Consider the following 21,175-nt stretch of genomic DNA (forward strand, 5'->3'; position numbering starts at 1 on the left):
CTGGTGTGCTGAGATGTCAATGCAATCTGACAGTGCGCTCCAAAGAGAGTTGGTCGCTGTCTCTTCCTGTGATATGGAAGGAGAAATTGGAACAAACTTGTTTTCTAGTGCTTTTCTAAAATAATGTATTTTCTGGCACAGTGTTAGAAGAAGTATGATTTAAGACATCAGCATCTTGCAAGGATTCAGCCTGAGAATTAAAATATATTTTACTTAATACCCCAGTTTATACATTGAGATAGCATGGTAAAAGATTAGTGAAAGAGGATTGAAAAGAGGTTAATTTACTACAGGCACAGCTTGGATTGCTAACAATAAATATGATTGATGAGGACTGGCTCATAAAGAAGTAGAGCTGTAGTCAGCACAGACCTTGCAAAATAACTTCTAGTTTTTCTCAAGAGGGAAATAGCTTTTTTTTTGTCCTACTTCAGCCAATGGGACTCTGAAAGCTTTATGATAAAAGTCTTTCGTATACTAACTTTCTCTTTCTTCACAATATTCTTGTTTCAACTCAAACAGAGGTTTATAAAAATAAAAACTGAAAACAAATTTTGAAGCACCGTTGAATGATTCATTAGGGTACACACATTAATTTTTAGATCCACGTCCATTTCTCGAGAGCGCTGAACTACAAATATTCTAAATAGGCAATAATTTGTGTGAAAGGGAAATGTACAATGTAAATAACGATTACCACCTGACAGTTCAGAACTGTATTACAATAGATGGGCCTAAAGATGCCATCCCTGAGGAATGGCTGCTCTAGGAGACATTAGAAAGGCATCTTCTCCTTGGATCCTGCCAAAGAGCACCTGCAGGGAACAGGACTGAAAATGTAAACCTGTACTTCGCTCTTGCATTCCCCAGATCTCTACGTTCTCCACAGACTAGTTTAAAATCTGGAAGTTAGTGTTGTCCTCTTAAGAAACCTTACTGAAACCTTGCTGAAATTCAAAAACCTCTTCTAGCCTGTGGAGAAGGAAGAGAACCATCCCTGTCAATTTGTGATTTATTCGTGCCAAGGAAAGCAATTCGCCAGTAATAGCTCTCCATACACACACAAACCCAGCTACTATAAGCAGAAAAAATAAAAATAGAAACAAAGTGCCATCAACTGAGGGCACAGGCCAAGAACCAGATGGTTATTTAAAAAAAAAATTATGAAGGCAAAAGCAAATCATTTTATTAAAAATCATTAAAATATTTTGATCGGGATAATTACTTGTATATGTTTGTAAATATCTGCTTTACATTATGCATTTTACTTGTAGACTGACACATTCACTCTATTTGGAGTCTCTTTTTTTGCTAATTTTAGCTGCTAATACTCAGGATGTTTTGCAAGTGTTCTGCAGAATGCCTTCTGTACGTAAAGAGATACATATTCCATTTTTTATTTTGGCCCAGTATATGCAGAACTGCACAACTGATTAGAGGCACAGTAATCATATCACACTTTCTTTACCTTTGTCTGAGGTCTCTGATTTTTAATAATGTTAATGAACCTTGAATCACGACTGTCTTACTAAAACCAGACAAAGTACAAACGCAGCACAAAACTTTCCAGATTACTGAAGAAAAGGTCAGAGACTAAGACAACAAACTGGTGGCCTGATTTCTATCACAATAATAAGATTTACCTTTTATTTCCTCACCAGTCCCTAAAAAGCAGTTTGCAGCCTCAAGCTGACACTGCAGCACACAGCCCAGAGTGGTGATCTCAGCAGGTGGAGTTCCACGTTGAATTAGAGGTGTAGCACAAGTGGGTGCACGTGAACTCTCTGAGATAAAACCAGGTCACCACGTTAGCCCAGCAGTGGCCTCAGGTGACACACTGGCTGATGGCTTGGGCCAGGAGCTGCAATAGCACTCCTAGAGCAGTCTGTGGTTAGGGTGATCCCAACACCAGTTCAGACTTTAGGGTGAGAGATGCAAAAGAAACGTAAAAAAAAAAAAAAAAACGCTTAAGAGACCCCAATATTTCCTTGTCAATTCACAGAACTTAACTCTGGCAATGGGCTTGGCATCCAAACAGACTGAGAAAAGAAAATACAGTGTTTACCAACAACACACTCTATAGAACAAGCAAGGACACAGGCAGAAATACAGAATAAAGTGAATAAATACAGAAACCTGAGTTTACCTTTAAGCAGTTGCTCTAACAAGTTAAGACTAGACTTAATTTAAAGCTGAACAAGGGTAAAAATGGATTTTGTGTAAACAGGAAGCTGAATGGCTGTACACAGCTGAAGTACCCTCTTGTAAAAGCTATGAAAAGAATCCCAAATGTTGACTACTATTATATTATCCAGATAACAACCTACAAGGAGATCAGATAGGAAAACTCCGGCATTTGGCTCTAGAGAAAACCAAAAGATTATAAAAATGGATTTTAGCGGTCATTCAACTTCAGTGAAAGACATAGAAGTCACATAATCAAAACCCTGAAAGATCAGCTTCCACAACAGCTGATGAGAATCTGTGGTGAAACATTTGCAGACTATTTCTCAAAGGGACATACAGTGTGTACAGTAAGACTGAACAATGCTGCTGGCAGGCCATGAAGATTAAATTCTAGCACTGCAAAAGGAGCACTCAGGAACACACTTTTTTTCTGACACTGTTAGGGAGTTCAAGCCCAGAAAAGCAGCATGGCTTGTCCAGAGTCTGGTGAAAACTGGTATGTGCCATTGAAACAAGTGTCCCGTTTTGAGGGCTCAGAGAAGTATTTTATACCAGTATTTATAAGGATTAGTTTGTGTAAACTATCTGCTTTGTCCTGAGCTCCTGGAAGAAGTGGCAGAGAACTAAAACGCTTCAAGCCTGAGAAAAGCCTGAAATCTTCATGTTCATCTGCAACACACGAGTACCAAAACGCTGCCCTGAACTGGCTCATTGTCACAGCCATGCACTTCTGCATTTTGGAGCTTTGTTTATTTTAAGGCAGCCCCAGGTTTACTCTGTAAGTCTGCCTAGTTATACTGTAGTCTGTGCCATTTCAGAGGAAACTTGTTTCTACTCTGCCATAAGAACTGCAAAATTGTTAAAGATGTAAATGCCTCACGCTACGGAGAGATGTTACATCAGTTTGAGCTGCTGACAACACATACAAATACACACTTTCCATGCCACTAAAACCTCCCCAACAACAGGCAAGTTCCTATTAATGAAGTAGGTCAGAGCCCTGAGAAATGTTCAGAAAGAGAAGGAAACAGGTTGTCCAGAGAAGCTGTGGCAGCCCCATCTCTGGAAGTGCTCAGAACCAGGTTGGGTGGGACACTGAGCAATCCGGGATAGCGCCCTCACGGGCAGGAGGGTTGGAAAGAAATGATCTTTAAAGTCCCGTCAAGTTCAGGCCATTCTATGATTCTGTGAAACAAGGCTGGTTAGAATAAAAATACAACCAACTCACCCATGTATAAATAGCAGCTGCTTTCCTAAGAGACTTCTTTGTGAAAATGTACAGGCCTGTGGTATTCTTAATCGTGTTTGTTCAGACATGAGCAGGTTCATTCCAGTTTTCTGAAAGTGGTCCCCGAGTTAAACCAAGAAATGTAACACCTCTTAATTCAGGAGTCAGAGAGCAGCACTTGCACACTGTTAACGAGAGAAAACAAATCTGAAAGGAAACAAAAAAAATCTATCAAATTCACAAGGGGAAATTTCTGTTGACTAATGTGGAAATTGGACAAGTACAATATAACAAAAATACTCCAATGTGCTGTCTTTATTCTTTCCTGTGATTTTGAAAACAGCCTTTCCAGGCAGTTGCAAAGGGTTGTGTTCACACTGTCTGTCTGAAGGGCAAAGCCTGGTGTGTGAGCCAGATCTCACTCCTTGAGTTGAACTGTTCCCAAGGAGTTAATGAGAGCATGTGTCCAAGTCTAGCCTAAGCATGCACAACCACATATGGGTTTCTAAGATTAAGATTTGCACATGAATTCAAACTTAAACAAAGAGACAAAATACAAATAATTGGAGTTTTTGACCTACAAAACCTGTGCAAATAGCTACATACAGAAAACTCACAATCTGTAGTATATAGAACTGCTATGATAAAGGCAATTTATGATTCAAAATAGATAGTTCAGGATAAAAGAACCTCCCAGCACCTAAACTGGAAAACACAGTTGCATATAGGAAACATAGGCTGTTTTAAATGTATTTCAATGCAAACAAAACATACACACCCAATCAAATTCCAGAATCCTTGCTGAAATGACCCTTTCAGTCCCAAAACACTGGCCCTGTGGGACAACGCTGCTTTTTTCCTCCCATAAAATCTATTATTATTATTATTTTAATTGTTGGTTCATAAAGCTAACTCGGAAAGTGATGCATTTTGTCTTGTTTGCATTCTGAAAAAAAAACTCGAACCATTTATATACCAAGAATAAAATGTCTGTTCTTCAAATTAAAATTATGTGATTGCAGACTCAGCCCTGTGCTCTCTGCATGGAAATCTCTCACTGGAGCAAGTCCCTCTGTTTATTTGGCAGCAAAAGCTAGATGGGATTATACCCACATTGCTTTTGGAAATGAGTCTGCAATCTTTCTGCATGAAATAAATGAGAATTCCAATCTTTCTGTTTATATGGCTCTGTTTTTTTCCCACTTTCTTAACTAAATAGGGCCATGCAGGCGAGTTGGATGATATATTGCTGCACTTAAGCTTTCAAAATCCTTCACAATTTTTTTTCCTTACTTTTAAAGAGCAGATTTTTCTCCCAGATATGTGTTAGCAGCTTTCCCAGAAGTCATAATAGTTATCTGCTTGTAATAGATTAAAAGGTTTTTGCCATAGAGCAGAAGTTTTAAGGAAGAGGTTTTGTGTTTTGGAAATTTTGGATGCCTGTGTTCAACTACAGTTTGTGACACCAGTGCAATATGCTTCCTAGAAATTCTGTGGCTAACTGTGCCAGATATTGTGATCCATCTGAACCCATTCACAAGTAAATGTTTTCAGCAGTCTAAAAACACCCTTTCAACTTGGAATACCATAATTATATCCCATGCAGTTTTCCAGATAAATAACAGTCTTTCTACGTAGCATTTTAAACAGAAATATGTGTGGAAGTATAAAGAGGGTAAAATAAAAAAAAAAATAGGGAAGATATTAACCAAAGTTCAAAATGAGACTATTTGTGAATAAAATACATAAAATTGCCCTTTTTTACCTTAGATGAACTCAAACATAAGCTCTTTTTTACTGCAACATTGAGAGCTTGGAAAAATCTCCTAGGGAAATAGTCCATAATAATAAAATCCTCTCTCCCAGCCCCCTTCTTGAATGACCTGCTGGCATGTCTCTCTCTGTTGTCTGCTGAGTCCCAATCTTCTGAACAATACCTGAGGTTTCTCAGACAGCTCAGAAAACTGAAAGGGAGAGAAGAATTTAATTTAATGTTCTTGTCATCACACTGCAGCAGAAGTGCCTCGCAATGAAATAATGCACAGCTCTCACTTCACTACCTACCCCATAACTCCAAGCCTCTGCTGGGAATCATCAGGGCCCCAAAACAGACAGGTATCACTTTTAATGTATGTGCAGTCACATTCCAAACAAATAGCTGTGCTCAAGGAACAAGCTAAAAATTCCTCTGAATCAAAGTATCCAAATCTGTCCTTAAAGTCCACTTTGGACTGCAGAAGAGATATTCCTTGAAAAGATTGTCTACACAGCCCACCACCTGTGTTCAGACAATCTTCCTCCAAAACCATCACTCTTTCTTTTTGCAGGGAGCTCAGGGCAGTACCAAGGGCAAGACTCTCCTTTTTTTATGGCACAGCAGTACTGTCCTGCAAACAGAATTAACAACTGAAATTTTTCAGTCAGTCTAACTGTATTGTTGCCAATTCCTGTCACAGCAACCACATAAACTCAGCAAGCACGAGGGGATCTGGGACCACAACAAGCCCAATGTGCAAACAACAGGCCCAGTTTGTTCGGAGTTTGGATCTCAGGCTAACCTTGAACTACAATTTCACTCAGATCAACTTTTCATTTGTCAAAAGACACATTGTAGCTCCCCATGAGGTGGTTAAAAATATTCTGTAACATCTTCGTATTCACTAGGAACATTAAAGTAACTGTAAACTGTTCGCAAATTACTTTGTTTGTAATTTTAAAACTTTGTTTTAAACATTTAAGCATTTAAGATCTATGGCCTTGCATATAACCATTCCCACTTTATGGTGCTTTCTTTATGGTTCTGAAGACTATTTCTCACACAAAGAATATCTTTGAAACAGAAAGTTCCCAAGTCAGGTCTAATGCTTTCAGGCTGATTTTCAGGGGTGTTCAACATGTGGCATTTTCACTATGATTGGTACAAGCACAGGACCAGTGAATCTCAGTTAATCTCAATTAATCTCAATTAAATCTCACTGGTTATAATCTAGGAAAATTCTGAGCTACTTTATCTGAGGAAAGACTTACCAGTTTCCTATTCTCTGTTTCTTTCAAGATGATATGGATAATTCTGGCACAGAGAAAAGAATAAGCATATTGACATTTGTTCTAGTAAATCACTGCCTCATATATCTGCAATTAAGTCTTTAGATTTACCAGGTTAATTGTACTTTCTTGAAAAGTGATTGTTTCCCCTTTGTGCTTAGATATGATGCTAAGAAACAAAGTGATATCTGTGCATGTGCTCAATATCCCATATATTCATTTTCCTTTTGTTAATTCACAGTGATGATACATCATTCCTTTACTGACAGGTGATATTATTAAATATTTAGCTCACATAGTAGATAATTGGAGTGTTTCTGCTCTATGTGTTAATTTACTCATGCTGGTGATTCATGCTGATCCACATGAGAAAAACTGTAACTAAATTCACACTTTAAGCCACAGGAATCAGAAGCTGAATCTGAAAAAAGAAATTGCCAACTAACCCACACAGTTGCAGAGAGATGGAACAAAGGCACCTAAGCAATTCATCACATTGGCTTCATGCACATTTTAATTTTTTGTGCACTTCCACTTGGCATGCACAGTACATTGTTGGACTGCATCATGTTGTTTCTTTTTTTTCAAATTCTAACTCTTTAAAAAAATAGTATATTGCTTAAATTGAAAGTTAACTTAGACGTTTTAAACTGAAGATGTTTGGGGACTGATTTAGAATTCTGCATATGACCAGCATTTCATCCAACTTGTGCTGCTTGGAACATCCATACAGTAGCAAAGACTTCATGTGCTACTAATCCATGAAAAAATCAGGCTATTGCTTAGAGGAAAGAGCTAGTCTAACAATATATAAATTCTTAAATGAGCTGGTTTTCTTTAATACTGTGTAACAAACCAAAATCAAATTCTCCTACTTCCACATTTACTCATTTTCTTTAGGGTCCCTGTGTTATATTATAGCTTGAACATAGCTCAGAAAGCTGTCTCTAAACAGCATTAAAAAATTGAATGGATCTTAATTCTATAAAACTCCAAACCAAAAACCTCATCCTACACATAGTCCCACACACTCTGTGTGACACAGATGAATGTGAGTGTTATACACCTAAAACTGACATCCATTCCCTTCAACCAGAGCATGGCCTCTTTCATGTTCAACTATAATAAGTGTAGCAAGAAAAATAAACACTGTAAGAACACTCCAGGCATTTATTCTTCATAGCAGGAAGGCAAATCTTTATCTGTTCAGCATATTGTTTTAAAACTGGAGGCCTAACACTTTAGGCAGGTGCCACAGTCTCTCTGCAAGGGCTCATAGTTCCTGACAATGACACAGCAAAGTCTCTTCACTTCATACACATTTTCATGGTAGTTGAAGAGACGACTGCAGTTTCATGTTTTGTTTAGTTTTCACCTTATCTCTTTTTCAGGAAGAACAGCTATATTACATGTATTAACATTTATAGGTTAATATTTTTTTTCCTATTTCTCGTCGTTTGCAGAAAAACAATACTGATATTTGAGTTATATTTATATGCAGCTTACGCCAAAGCTACATTGCCATGAGGGCTGTGGCAACAAAGATTCATGAAGTTGCACCCATGTAGCATCAAAAGACTGACACTTTGGGGGGAATTGGAATTAGGAAAATGCAAAACAAACCTTTTCCTAGAATTCTTCAGTAACACCATCCACAAGTTGACTATTTATAAGTTGGTCTATATTTTTCTATATTATTTGGAAGTGTCTGTGATACCCTCTTGCTGTTCAGACACTGGAAATATTAATCTCACATAAATGACCTGGTGAAAACATGATTTAACAGATGACTTTCCCCAGGGATGCTGTGAGTACCTCATATTGCAGGTTAGCTGTCCCTCTGTGTATCAGTGGTGCAAAACAAAAGATAAACTGTTTCTTCCTTTTTCTCTCTCTGTTGAACAGATATCAGCTCAGTGTTAGTCTGGGTTTCTTTCAGACTGAAAGAGAAACCAAAACCTGTTTTAATTCTTTGGTCATCTGCCCCGTGGAGGGTATTTTCATCCTTTTCACACGCATTCTGCAGTCATGGCTTGTGAACACTGTTAATCAACACAACTACCATCTGCCGCTTTATTTTCATCAGCAGGCTGATATATTTGTTTAGGTATTGATTTTTTTTCTTCAAGCTGACATCCTTCTATCAAGCAATCATGAACCTGATGTTTCAAATTTAAATAACTGCGGAGTCATTAATCAAAAAGTAACGCGCGATAGTAATTTACAGAGAACACAAATATAAGCTTGAACATTTATACACCTCTGTGAACTACAAAGTGAGGATACAGCACTAATTTATCAAAGATTTTTAATTTAATTTGTGATAAAACAGTAAACAATGAAACAAACAGCTGCAGGTGCAGCTGCTGCTTGGTAGCCACTTCAGTTTGCCTCTCCCTAACATCTATATGAGATCACGTCCATAACTTATAAATTACATGAAAAGATACATTAAAAAAAGGGAGAAGTCGTGTAGTTGTGGAGGGGGAAGGAGAGAGAGAGAGAGATATGTTTCTTGGGAAGGCTGGAATTACTTACCAATAAATTGTCATTTGAAAAACAGCAGGTGACGAAGGGTAATAAAAATTGTGTAAGAGCTGCAGTGAATACAAATGCTGGGGATACATGGGAAGTGTCTGTCCTGCAATGTAATGACAATTAACTCCAAGGTAAATGTGTCCAAACTGGATTCCCCCATTTTCATAACATTCTTTGAGATGGTAATGCTCTCAAGAAATGGAGAAAAAACAGAGAACTCAAGTGTTGAAATAAGCAAGTAATACTGAGGGGTTTAGTGGTTTCAAGCTTAGCTGCTTAAAAGCACTATCAGTTGTATTCATAGCCTCTATTTGGGGGATGTTACTTATTTTTCAAACAGTTGCATGAAATAAGATTTGATATAAACCATATACGAGCATTTTTAGAATTCCATACACAGGAATGCTTAATTCTGGCTTTTCAGTGGATTTTAATGTGGTTTTTACAGTGTTTTGATAAAGTCTGTACAATCCAGGAAAAAAGTAAAATCAAATAAATGTTAAAAAATCTGTTAAAAAATGCTTCCCAAACAATGCTCTGCAGCAAGCATCAGCTATTTGTTGGGATTAAAGATTCACTTGTGAGCCCATCTTTCAGCAAACTGAAGCAGCGCCACGGGGTCATTAATCCACCACGGTGGTGGCCCCATCCCAGCCCAGGCTGTGCCCTGTGCAGCACAATGCTGACAAAAAAAGTTCTACACTTTGCAGATTTGGGTTGTCTTTAAGCTGTATTACCACTGATTCCGAAAAATCCGATATAAAGCTCACAGCCTTCTGGATCTTTGGGCAGCAAAGGTGTTTATTGACAGCAAACCACGGGAGCGAGCGTGGTTTGCACCACAAAGAACTCTCTCAAAGGTTTCACACAAAATCAGCAGTTTTTATACAATTTTCACATATTATTAAACGCATATTCATGTGATTACAATATCTATTAAGAACAGGGGGAGTATAGGTGGAGCTCTGGCGGGGCCTGGGGTGGTGCTTCTCTTGGCCCTCAATTTTGGTGGTACATCCGCTCTTCCTCCCATGGGTTTGGGGGCTTCATCTCATCTTCCTCAGCTTGACCTTCCTTCTTTTCTCTTGGAGAAAGCCTTGGCTCCAGGCCTGTTTCTCCTATTCAAATGTCTAGTTTACCTAATTTATTACTCTGTGTGTACTACTCCTTTCTGTAATAAGCCCTTTGGTGCAGCGAGAAGAACAAAACATGATATTACCCAGTGCTCCTAAAATGTTCTTCTAGGAAAACAGGTATTGGGGTTTCTTAGCAGGCCAAGATATCTCAGTTAACTCCTTTAGGCCTGGCTCCTGTTTCACCACTGTGCACAATTAGAGATAAAATATGACATCTTTAGAAAGCCGGATTATAAAGATCAGTTCAGTTTAAGGTCAACTGGAAATGTTTTACTGCGGTACCACATGTTTAAGCTCCTCAGATAAACAAGCAGCAGCTCAAAGCAAATATAATGGTTAAATGAACAGCTTTGGGATGAGATATGTCAGGACCTGAGTGAAGTATTAATGTGCTGGAGACAACACTCTCCATATGTTCCATATGTCCAAGCACAACAGCGTGCCAAGACAGCACAAATGTCAAGGAACTAGGATAATATAAAAATCTGTAAGTAGACAATTGTGTAGTATCAGACAGCTGAAAACCCTTTGATTCGTTCTAACTAGGAAACTCTTAATTCTGAGAAAAACAGAATACTCCAAGTCCATCTGAAGCAGGAAAGCTGTAATGCACAACTGAAGGAAAATTGGTGTAAGCTTGAGTGTAAAAAAGAAATATGTTCGGGGAAAAAGGCATTCCCTTGCTTTCCCCTTTCTGAAGGAAAGTAAAGCTTCCTGGACAGGGTGTGAGATTGAATCACAAAATAAGGGGAAAAAAATAGAAAAATACTTGTTATAATAACTTTTGCATAGCACCCAGCTGCGTTTGGTTTTAGAGGACTGACTGACTTGCTCTTGACTCTCTGTTACAAGTCTGTTGATTGTTCCCTTTGGAAGTAGAACTGCTTTTTTGATTAAAATAAAGTAAAACAGCTTTTGCATGTTTTGTACTACGGTTGTTCTAAAAATCCCCAAACAGCAAACTATTTCTATTTTTGATAATTCTAATTCAAATTGACACAGGGATCCAAAAAAGTATGTATATTACAGCAATTTATAGTTGCATATAGTTCTACACAAGCACAGCTGTCAGAACTACAATTCCCTCTGTGCTAAGGAAAAATATATGAGTAGGACCTGCAAAAATTAAAATTATTTTAATAATTAGTGACAGTGATAAAATGTAGAACTAAGGTTATGTTCTACAGTTGCAAGCCATAAAATCAAGCCATAAATGTAACTATATTAATTCCCTGTTTCGTTTTTAGCCTAAAATAGTGTAAAAGCATGGAAGTAACTGCCTAAAGGAGAATGCATGCATGAAATAATGCATTATTTAGGTCATGAATTTCTTTCTACAAATTTGTATGCTGATGGTATTAGATTCAAGAGTCAATCTAAGTTGGAAAACAGAGGTCAGGTTTTTTTGGCATGAGTTTCATTCTTCATACTTTTTATTTTTCTGTCCAGTATACAATACACACAGTCTTGCATCATCAGCTTCCAGTAATCATCTTTTCATCCTTTACCTCGGTCTTTTTTTTTTTTTCTTGGAATACTTGTTATAGTATTAGAGGTTTCTAAGTCAAAACAACACATCAATAGCTTCCTACCTCAGAATATTTGCTAGCTACCTGTTATCTAATCCTACATTCAGTTTGATAGATTTATTAAAGTGTTTTTTCAAAGAGCAGTTTCATTGCCCTTTTGGTATTCTGGAGTGGATATTGTCTATCTCCCCTTCGTCCTTATTATGACAATTAATTTCCGTTTTTTCTCCGATATGCTTATTTTCATTTCCAGCAGTTATCCCGTCTCCATCCTCGTGCTCCATGTTATCATCCTTACTGAAAACTGAGTTAATGCATTCCTTTAGTTCAGGTGCAGTATCTTGATCAGCTCCAATCTCATCCTTACTGTCAAAGCACGAGCACACCATTTTATCTTATGATGAAAATACCATTTTTATCCGTTTTAATTTCCCTCCTAAAATATAATTGTGCTCGTCTTTTGACAATTATTGCTTAAGTCTCATGGTCCCTCCCCTTTAAGATACAGCTTTCTGGGACGTACATCTCTCTCTGTGGGCTGCTTGTAATTTCCCTTATATCCTTTCTGAGACAGCAATTTTCCCTTCAGGGGTGCCCTCCCACTCCCTCCTGGAATACAATACAAGATGTTATCAATGCTGCACCTTCATAGCTACATCTCCGTTGTTTCATACTGAAATAGTGCCTCTCCCCTGCCTATAAGAGGCCAATAAATCTGAAATATCGTGCACCTGATGCCGTGGCTGACTCTTTTTTCTGGCTGAAATCCCGTGCCTTGCTCCCTCCAGGTATCTTGCAGCTATTTCGCTGTAACAGGCTGTTTATCTTAAAACTGAATCAGCCTTTGCTGCTGCAAGGAATGGAACATTTCGGTTTGAGCTGATGGTCTTTCTAATGGGTTTGTTGCTTGGTTAAATTCCCAAGACAAAATAAGTTAGCATACACAAGATATTTCACTGTGAGAAGCTCTGGAATTGAGGGAAATTTTTGTGAGCATAATTCAGATTGCACTGAATTTAGATTTTGCTGCAAGTACCTTTAGGTCCTAGATCTCATTCCAGTATTTATTCTACTTTTGTCCAAGTACAAAACATTGACTAGCACAGAAGGCAAAATATCTTCTGGGTTTTGTTGGTTTTGGGTCGTTTTGTTTGGGGTTTTTTCCATTTCTATTTTTAACTTTAGGGTTGTGACTCAAGTGCAATTCTGCACCACTAAAGAAAATATTGCCCATACGTTTTAAAAACAAATAACAAAGGAAACTGCCTAAATAAATATCCAAGGGCATTTCCAAAATAAATGTCACATGAGTAAACACAGGAAGATCCTGTGATTTTCTCTAAAGGTCCATCATGGTGAACAATGACCCCCTAGGAACTGTCACTTCTACTGATCTCAAACCAAAGTACAACACTGTACCCTCCTTCCACTCCCCTGCCACCCTTGTCACTGCACTAACAGAGAGACCTGATTTTCGGATTACACCTTTCTGAAACACTTCTCCTCGAGGTAAATTATTAGTGTTTTGCCTCCTATTTTGATTTTTGCCATAGTAAATCTTTATAACTTCAGATGCAAGCAGAGATGCCTTCACTGAGGAGTTGCACCGTGGGAAATGAGATGTAGATAAAGAACCAAAGATACAGCTCCAATTACTTGTGTTTCTTACAGTTTGTAATCCTGTATTGCTAACAGAACATCTGAAAGTGAAGCTAATTGGAAACAACCTGCCATTATTATATTATCTTTAAAGAGAGGAAAAGACCAACAGAAAGAGAAGTGGGGAATTCCACAGCAGAGATTTCTAGGCTGTTGCAAAGCTCAGCTTTGAGGGATCAGAATCTCTTGAAGCTGTTGGCCATAATTAATAAAGATCCCCCAGCCAGGCAGAATGCCTGCAGCACTGGCACCCTCCTGCCTACCTCTCACTGCTCCAAGCCCCCTGCACCTGTTCAGCCCCTCCCTTGCCACTCACTTTCTAATTTCAGCCCCAACAATATTTGGAAATTGTGTTAGACAGAGAATTCCAGGGTGCCCTTCTCCTGTTTATCAGAAACAAATGAACTGATGTCTGGTCTTGAACATAAAATTTAACTTCTAAAATTAATTTCTAAATTTCTAAATAAAGTTAATTTCTAAAATCCTACTCATTTTAAAAGACGTCTCATAAAATAGTGAACAGGGAGCCTCAGATTAGAGAAATCCTGCAGCAATTTTTATATATGGAAATATCATCCATGTGCAGTCTGTAATTAAAAAAAAAAAAGTCTGTGGTTTATTGTTCTTTTTAGCCTTTATAAAATATCTTTGCATTTTCATTTAGCTTTTATTCCTCCAAGAATATATTCTTCCTAGGGCCTCAGAAGGAAGTTAAAGGTTTGCTGTTATGCAGGAAGCAATTAAAAAGTTGCTAAACAGAAAAACCTGTAGGAAGAGAAATGCCCAGAAAACTCATAGGAGGAAAGAGGAATGCCTCCTTTCAAAAGTTTTTATCTTTGTACAATCTCCTTTACAGTTTTCTATATTTTGAGAGCTATTTTTTTGCCAATAGTGCTCTTATAAAATTTAATTTTTTAGAATGGCATACTGAGAATCCCATGCCTCACCACGTAAAAACATCCTCACCAGGTATTTGTACATATATATATATACTGTGTATATTTCAATATATTTTCTAGTGTTGATAATATATATTTATTTATCATCTTTATGTGAATTAGAGAGGAATGCTGTTTTCCAGCAGGCTTGCATAAAAGTAACAAGCTTTAAAACAGAAGTCCCTCTTTAAAAGGCATTTGTGTCTTAGGAAAGATATTCCCAAAACAGTGTTAGGTATCTTAGCATCTATAGATGCTTTATTTAGGTGGAAAAGCCAGAAGTTACTTGCACATCATTTTACTTTCCCATCGATCTGACAACATCCACAGATGAGGCATGTAGTGGAAAACCCAAGGGCACCACAATAGATGCAAAACTCCTTCTGGATTAGTTAATTTAATGCACATCAGCAGTTTAAACTAAGCTCACTGACTTTATGTACAGCTAAGTCACATCTACCACCTGTAAAATGAATTTTTCAACCTCTGCTAGAGGTCCCGAGGCATAATCTGAACCCTGGGAAGAAAAAACATAAGATGAAAACCTTCTAAATCCAGATTTTGGATGTTTGTATAATCACCTTTTCGCTTACAAATCACCTCTCCCCCTCCATCCTGCCCCGAAGTGCTGAAGGTGTGTTGGATGCCCACACCTCATAAAGTTGAAAGTAAGAACTCCCTCACCATTAAAAGTTCTCTGTCACTTTAAACCAGGCACTTTTAACAACAACTAAACCCCAAAGCGTTCCCAGGAAGGGGTGATTTAATGAATCACTGTGGAATGAAGCTGCAGTAAGAATCCTGTGTTTTTATAGCTCCAGCACTGCTGGCTCTGGCTGGGAATTGTGAGCTGGAGGTGATTTTTCAGGAGGTCTTCAGGGGTAGAGTGCACAAGAATTAAATCTCCAGCTGTTGTTGCCAACTAATGGTTTTTATCAGTCCCAGGCATTGAAAAGATATCCTTTTAATATGATATTGCTGCAAAGTCTTCAACAGTTAAGGAGAATTTTACACTGAATGCTTTTTTCTGCTATAAAACTCATGAATAAAACAAGAGTAGAATGACAAACATGTTAAATCAATATTATAATTAACAGGGGCCGATTAGAGAGGTTTTGCCTATCAGCTTCAAACATTTTTTTTCTATCAAATAAAGACCTTCCCAGTGACAGAATTTTCAGTACCAAAGATCTAAATAGAAAAATCCTATAATACAAAGTTTGCCTTGCTTTTTAAAGCTTTTTTTTTTCTTTACAATATACTGCAGCTCAGAGACCATAACACCTTTTCTTTAAAATATCATAGATTTTTTTTTTTTAAAAAAAGCATTTTAACAGGTTTTTTAACATTTATTTGATTTTATTCTTTTTTCTAGAATGTATAGATTTTATGAAAAACCTGTAAAAACCACATTAAAATCCACTGAAAAGCCAGAATTGAGCATTCCTGTGTATGGAATTCTAAAAATGCTTGTATATGGTATATATCAAATCTTATTTCCTGCAATTGTTTGAAGAATGAATAAGTAACATCCCCCAAATAGAGGCTATGAATACAACTGATAGTGCTTTTAAGCAGCTAAGCTTGAAACCACTAAACCCCTCAGTATTACTTGCTTATTTCAACACTTGAATTCTCTATTGTTTCTTCATTTCTTGAGAGCATTATGAATATTATGAATATTATGAATATTATGAATATTAAGAATATTATGAAAATGGAGGGATCCAGTTTAGATGCATTTACCTTGGAGTTAAATTATTATTACATTCAGGGTGGGGGTTTTTTTCACTGACTTCAAAAAATGCAAAGGCAATGAAACTGAAGAAATGAAAGGGTGCAGCCCATAAATAAACACCTGGTTCTTCTTTAAGTCTTGAGGATATTTCCAGGAGCACAGAATTATTTTCAGGTTTTACTTCCCTACAGGGTATTTCCACCATTCTCTCAACCAGAATCACATTAACAGATTTTCACCAGACACCAACTGTTCCATCTCCACTGACAACACAACTGTTTATAGGGGCACCCAAGACTCTTAAAATGGAAAAAACACTGAATTTCATTGCCTGTCTCCTGCAGCCTGACCTTCAGTTAGTGTGCAGAGGTGCCAAAATCATATAATACACAATGTCTCTCTTAATTGATAATTAAGTCACACTCTGAAAAGATCATAGAGTTTTGATCAAGTTATGCCACTCTTCTTCCTTCTCGAATTTAAGATCTACTTCCCTTTTAGGCTCTTTTGGTCTTTTCATCCAATTCCAGTGTCAACTTCAGCATTTTAGCAGGAGGATTGTCTTCCAAGGACCTCAACTAAAGACATTTACTGCTCATATTTGGATGACTAGTTCATTAATACTCCTACGTCCTTCACAGAAAGTCGTTTTTATGTTCTAATCATCTTTCCAGAGGCCAGAAACATAAACCAGGTCATTATGAGTTAATTCAAATAAATCTCCAGTGACTTTCTAATTTTCATTTCACACTTGACAGCCTCATTGTCTGTTTTTGGCAACAGTTCTACTGAAATACCCTTATTAGATATTTTGGGGAGGTTTTTTCGTCTTTCTGAAGCCATGCCTAATCAAGAGGGCTGCAGCATGAAGACATGTCACCATTTCACAGGAAAATGCCTGGGAGTTGGAATTATCTTCCATTTAAAGATCTCTGCTCTAAAGCTTCTCTGGGATTTGCAGAGAAGAAATGCAGGACAGAAGAATTTCAGTAAACATTTAGGCTTAAATTTCATTTCAAGTGTGCTGCGAGTTGTGTTTATTCCTAATGTTATGCTAAGGAGCAACATCATTTTGAAAAAAAAGGAGTGTATTTATGACTTACATAGAAAGCATAGACCATATAAGGATTTTCAGGCTCCAAGTTTTGGTACCTACTGAAAAAAAAATGGTCTTGGAATTGGTCTTGGTCTTCTAGAATTAGTACCCGAGGAAAGGATTAGTGCACTCTGCCACTAGAGTATTTTATTTTCCTTCTGTTAAGTTGAACAGTAAAAACTGCTTTCCTAAAAGGATCTTAGTGATTAATGACTGCTGTAGTCCTAAAACAAGCATATGTTATTCTATTCAGAAAGAATAGAATTTTATTTTGGTGGTGTTGCTCCTCTAGAATCCTTATAATTAAAGTATATCTAATGAGCTCTTTCCTGATTTTGGTTCACTAAATTACAACTGACAGAGAAATTTCCAGTTTTGAGGTACACTTCGAGCTTTACCTCCAGGTTTAGGATTTTTTGCTTGTTTGTTTGTGAGTGGTTTCTGTTTGTTTGTTTGTTTTTCTCTCCGAATCTCACTACAGGCTGGAGAGATGCAAAGGGTTATTTCCCGGAGCTGTACATATCTGATATTGCCACCTTCTGCTCTCTGGGTTCACCTCCAGAGTTCATAGGTTATCCCAGCAATATGCTGCACTGCCACATTTTAAATAGTGAGATAAACTAGGAAAATCAAGGAAGTGTGTACTCCAGCTTTGCTGTTTTCCACCACAAGTGAATCAAATTCTGTGAACTATCCCTGATGGATGGATACAGACACAGTTTGCCCAGTCACACCCAAATCCTCATGAATAAGATTTGGTGTACCTACTAAACTATCCAAATTAGGAGGTTTGAACGAGGTACTCACAGTCCTTCTTGGCCATGGATAGAACTAGTGCTTTCAGATTGAGAATTTAAACCCAAAATTCTTTTGAATGTTTACACAACTTCTTCTAATCTAAACATAATCTTACATTCCTCTGAGAGCTGTATAGAAATTTAGTGGTTATGTCAAATATAACTAATTTCATTCCTTTATATATCCCTTATTTTATAACATTCCTACCCAAGTTACTTCTAAAACAAAGGAACATAGTTTGTTTTCATTAATTCTATCCTTACACTCCCAGGTAAACCTTTAATTATTCAATGATGCCTGTCATCCTGTTTGGTTTCAGACTCATCCAATTAAGAATGGTTTGTAACTGAGGCTCCTTGAGGATTTTATTTTCCCTGAACACGAGGGGGGATTCTGTTGTATCTGGAAATCATCATATTGTCTCAATAAGCCAAATTCCTGATTTATTACATAATGATACCCAAGTAGGCCGTTCACACAAATTTAATTACTGCTTACAAGCATAACATGAATCAGTGTATTGGTTTATTATTGTTCTGCTGTCTGTATTTCTTCCTGTTTAAGCAAACATTACACTGCTAAATTTTTTACAGACACTCTTGTGGGATAAAGTTCCACTTAAGCTCCACATAATTATTTTGCTATCAGCTTTACATTCTGTGTTTTTTTCCATTTTCATTTGTTTCTTATAATCTTTTATAGTCCTTACTTTCTAGATTGCTGTATTCCAACCACTGCCATGTTTCTGTGGAAAAAAAGGGGGTTCAGTATTTTCAAATTTTTAAATCTTTCCTCTATTCTCTATAATCCTTTTTCCCCCCCCCTATTGTTTGAAATCTCTGAAATAAGATTTCATTATTAATTCATAATTAATTTCAACATTGTTCTGAAAAATACTTTGACAAGAATGGCTTCATTGATTCATACAAACTTCTTACAGTGTAGCCTCAAGGGCAGATATATAAATGAACAATACTAACATGAAGGTTTTTGATATAAAAGTTTGGACACAACTATTGCTAATATTGTGTGTTAATACTCTATTATTCAGATTTAGATTCAAGATCAGAAGCAGAAGAATTGAAAACTCACTTGAAAAGACTTCAAGATGTAAGTATGCAGCTGTCAAAAGAAATATTCCCAGTTCTGTTTGTTGTCCAATTCTGTCCTCCCCCTCTCATCTAATCATTATAAAATTAAGGATCCAGGCTTCATTGATGAATTAACCCTATAAGTGGAATTCTAATTAAAACCCATGGAATAATAGCAAATTAAGCTTTGGGCTTTCTTCTCTCTACACAGTGTAATGCTTTGTGAAGTTTAGTTTATTCTAAAGTCATGCTTTGTTTCTGATCAATGATGGCATATTCAAAGACTAGGATATACATCAAGGTCACACCATCAACAGCCCATGTTTTAAACCTGAACATACTTTAAGAAAATAAATTCCAAATCCCATTTTTTCTCCCTTGCCAGTTTACACAGTCCATCTGTAAGACTTTACAGGAATATTGTCCTCAGCAATAGAATTCGAATGAAGAGAGAGGTGGGGGTTTTTTGCAACTAGGAAGGTATACAAGACATGAGAATCAGAGAAAATAGCTTTTTAAGTGGCAGAGAGCAAATGTGATCACCCATTATGATTTGCTTTCTATCCACATATTTGCTTTACTATTTTTTTTTGTTTGGATTAACTACCATATTTGACATCTCTCTTGAAATTTAAGCCTTCTCATGGAATTTTCAATTTTTACATAAAGCAGCTATTCCAAGTTTCTCTACAGCATTCATATTTCATTTCTAACCTAGCACAGAGTTTCCAAGTATATATTCCTAATTTCAGAGGGATGCATAAAGCCATATATATCTTAGAACCCACTCTGCTTTAATTTAGATATTCTTTTGCCTTTGTAGTATATCCAACAGTGATGTTCAGGAAAAAAATGAAATGGCCATAAAAGATCAATGTACTTTAGAAGCAATGGGAACCAAGTGACATAAAAATAAAAATAAATCAATGATTTACACTTTTGAGATACAGACACTGAGCTTTATGGTCAATAAAACTCTATAACTTCATGTCTTTGAAAACTGTTCTGTTAAATTAAGGAAATGTACCATAGTGAATATTTCTCTACTTGTGACTAATGAAGAGCAAGTTGCTCTGCTGAGTAAAGGTTCTCTTTTCTGCTACCTTGTGATAAGTGCTTGCTGACTTCTTTAAATAAGAGGTTGGGGTTTGGGTTCCATTAGTCTTCCCTGTGAAGGATAAGGCTGCAGCACAACATTGGGCATTTAGTCCTCAACATATCAAGATTTCCATCAAGGAGATTTAAAGCAAAAGGTGCATTCACAAGAGGTTTGTTTATGTGTAAACAGTCTTGAAATAATTTAGTATGCATAGAAGCCTTATATATTGTGAGGTTTATCACCATAAAACCTTTAGGCTCTCCTTCATGCCTCTAGAACGTGGAAGCTCCCTGCCTCCTGTAAAAAACTTGTTCTCCGAGGAGAAGTAATTTTCAGGAAACTTCTATGCTCATTTTATTCCAGGCTGAGGAACCAGATGGCTTAGATCTACTTCCTTATAAAAGTCTCAATTCTTTGATGCTTATTACTCATTAGGTTTAGTCCAGCAAAAGCAGTACCATTAACTGGTACTGAAATGAGGAATGGCTCGAGACCATGCAGCTTGTGGAAGGATTCTTACTGTTGTGCTGCTAAAAAATTCATTTGACTCTTCATTAATTAAAGACAGCACGTATCTTCTTGTAAACTACCATGACAATACAATGAAATGCTGTCCAGGACAAATAACAGCATAATAATGAATTTTTAAAGTACCTCTTGTGAGAGCACTGTGGCAGGGAATGTAAACTGTGATGGAGCTGCCATATGGTGAGCTTGTAGTGCCAACATTAACTGAATCCCCCAAACCAGCATTTTGCTTTTAAACAGTGGGAAAAAAAAAGAAAAGCTGCTTGTAGGGAGAAAAAAAAACAAAGCCAACACCAAGTCATGTCAGAACTGATCTCAGTATAAGTTATCTATACTGATATCAAATATATCAAATCTCCTTTTCTGAGGAGTCTATCTCTGCAGGTGTTTTCTGTCCTGAGTGTGAGGTATGTACAGATGCTGTCAGGCAGGGAAGGATTACAATACTCGAGTCTCCAGTGCTTTTGCTTTGCCTCCAGCACTTTCTGCTCCGTTGCTTCCCCTTCCCCAGCTGACCAAACATCCCCTCAGCAGCTCTTCTGCAGAGGACTCCCCTGGGCCCCAA

The sequence above is a fragment of the Lepidothrix coronata genome, unplaced genomic scaffold (assembly GCF_001604755.1).
Source record: "Lepidothrix coronata isolate B3197 unplaced genomic scaffold, Lepidothrix_coronata-1.0 Scaffold286, whole genome shotgun sequence".
Taxonomy (NCBI): domain Eukaryota; kingdom Metazoa; phylum Chordata; class Aves; order Passeriformes; family Pipridae; genus Lepidothrix; species Lepidothrix coronata.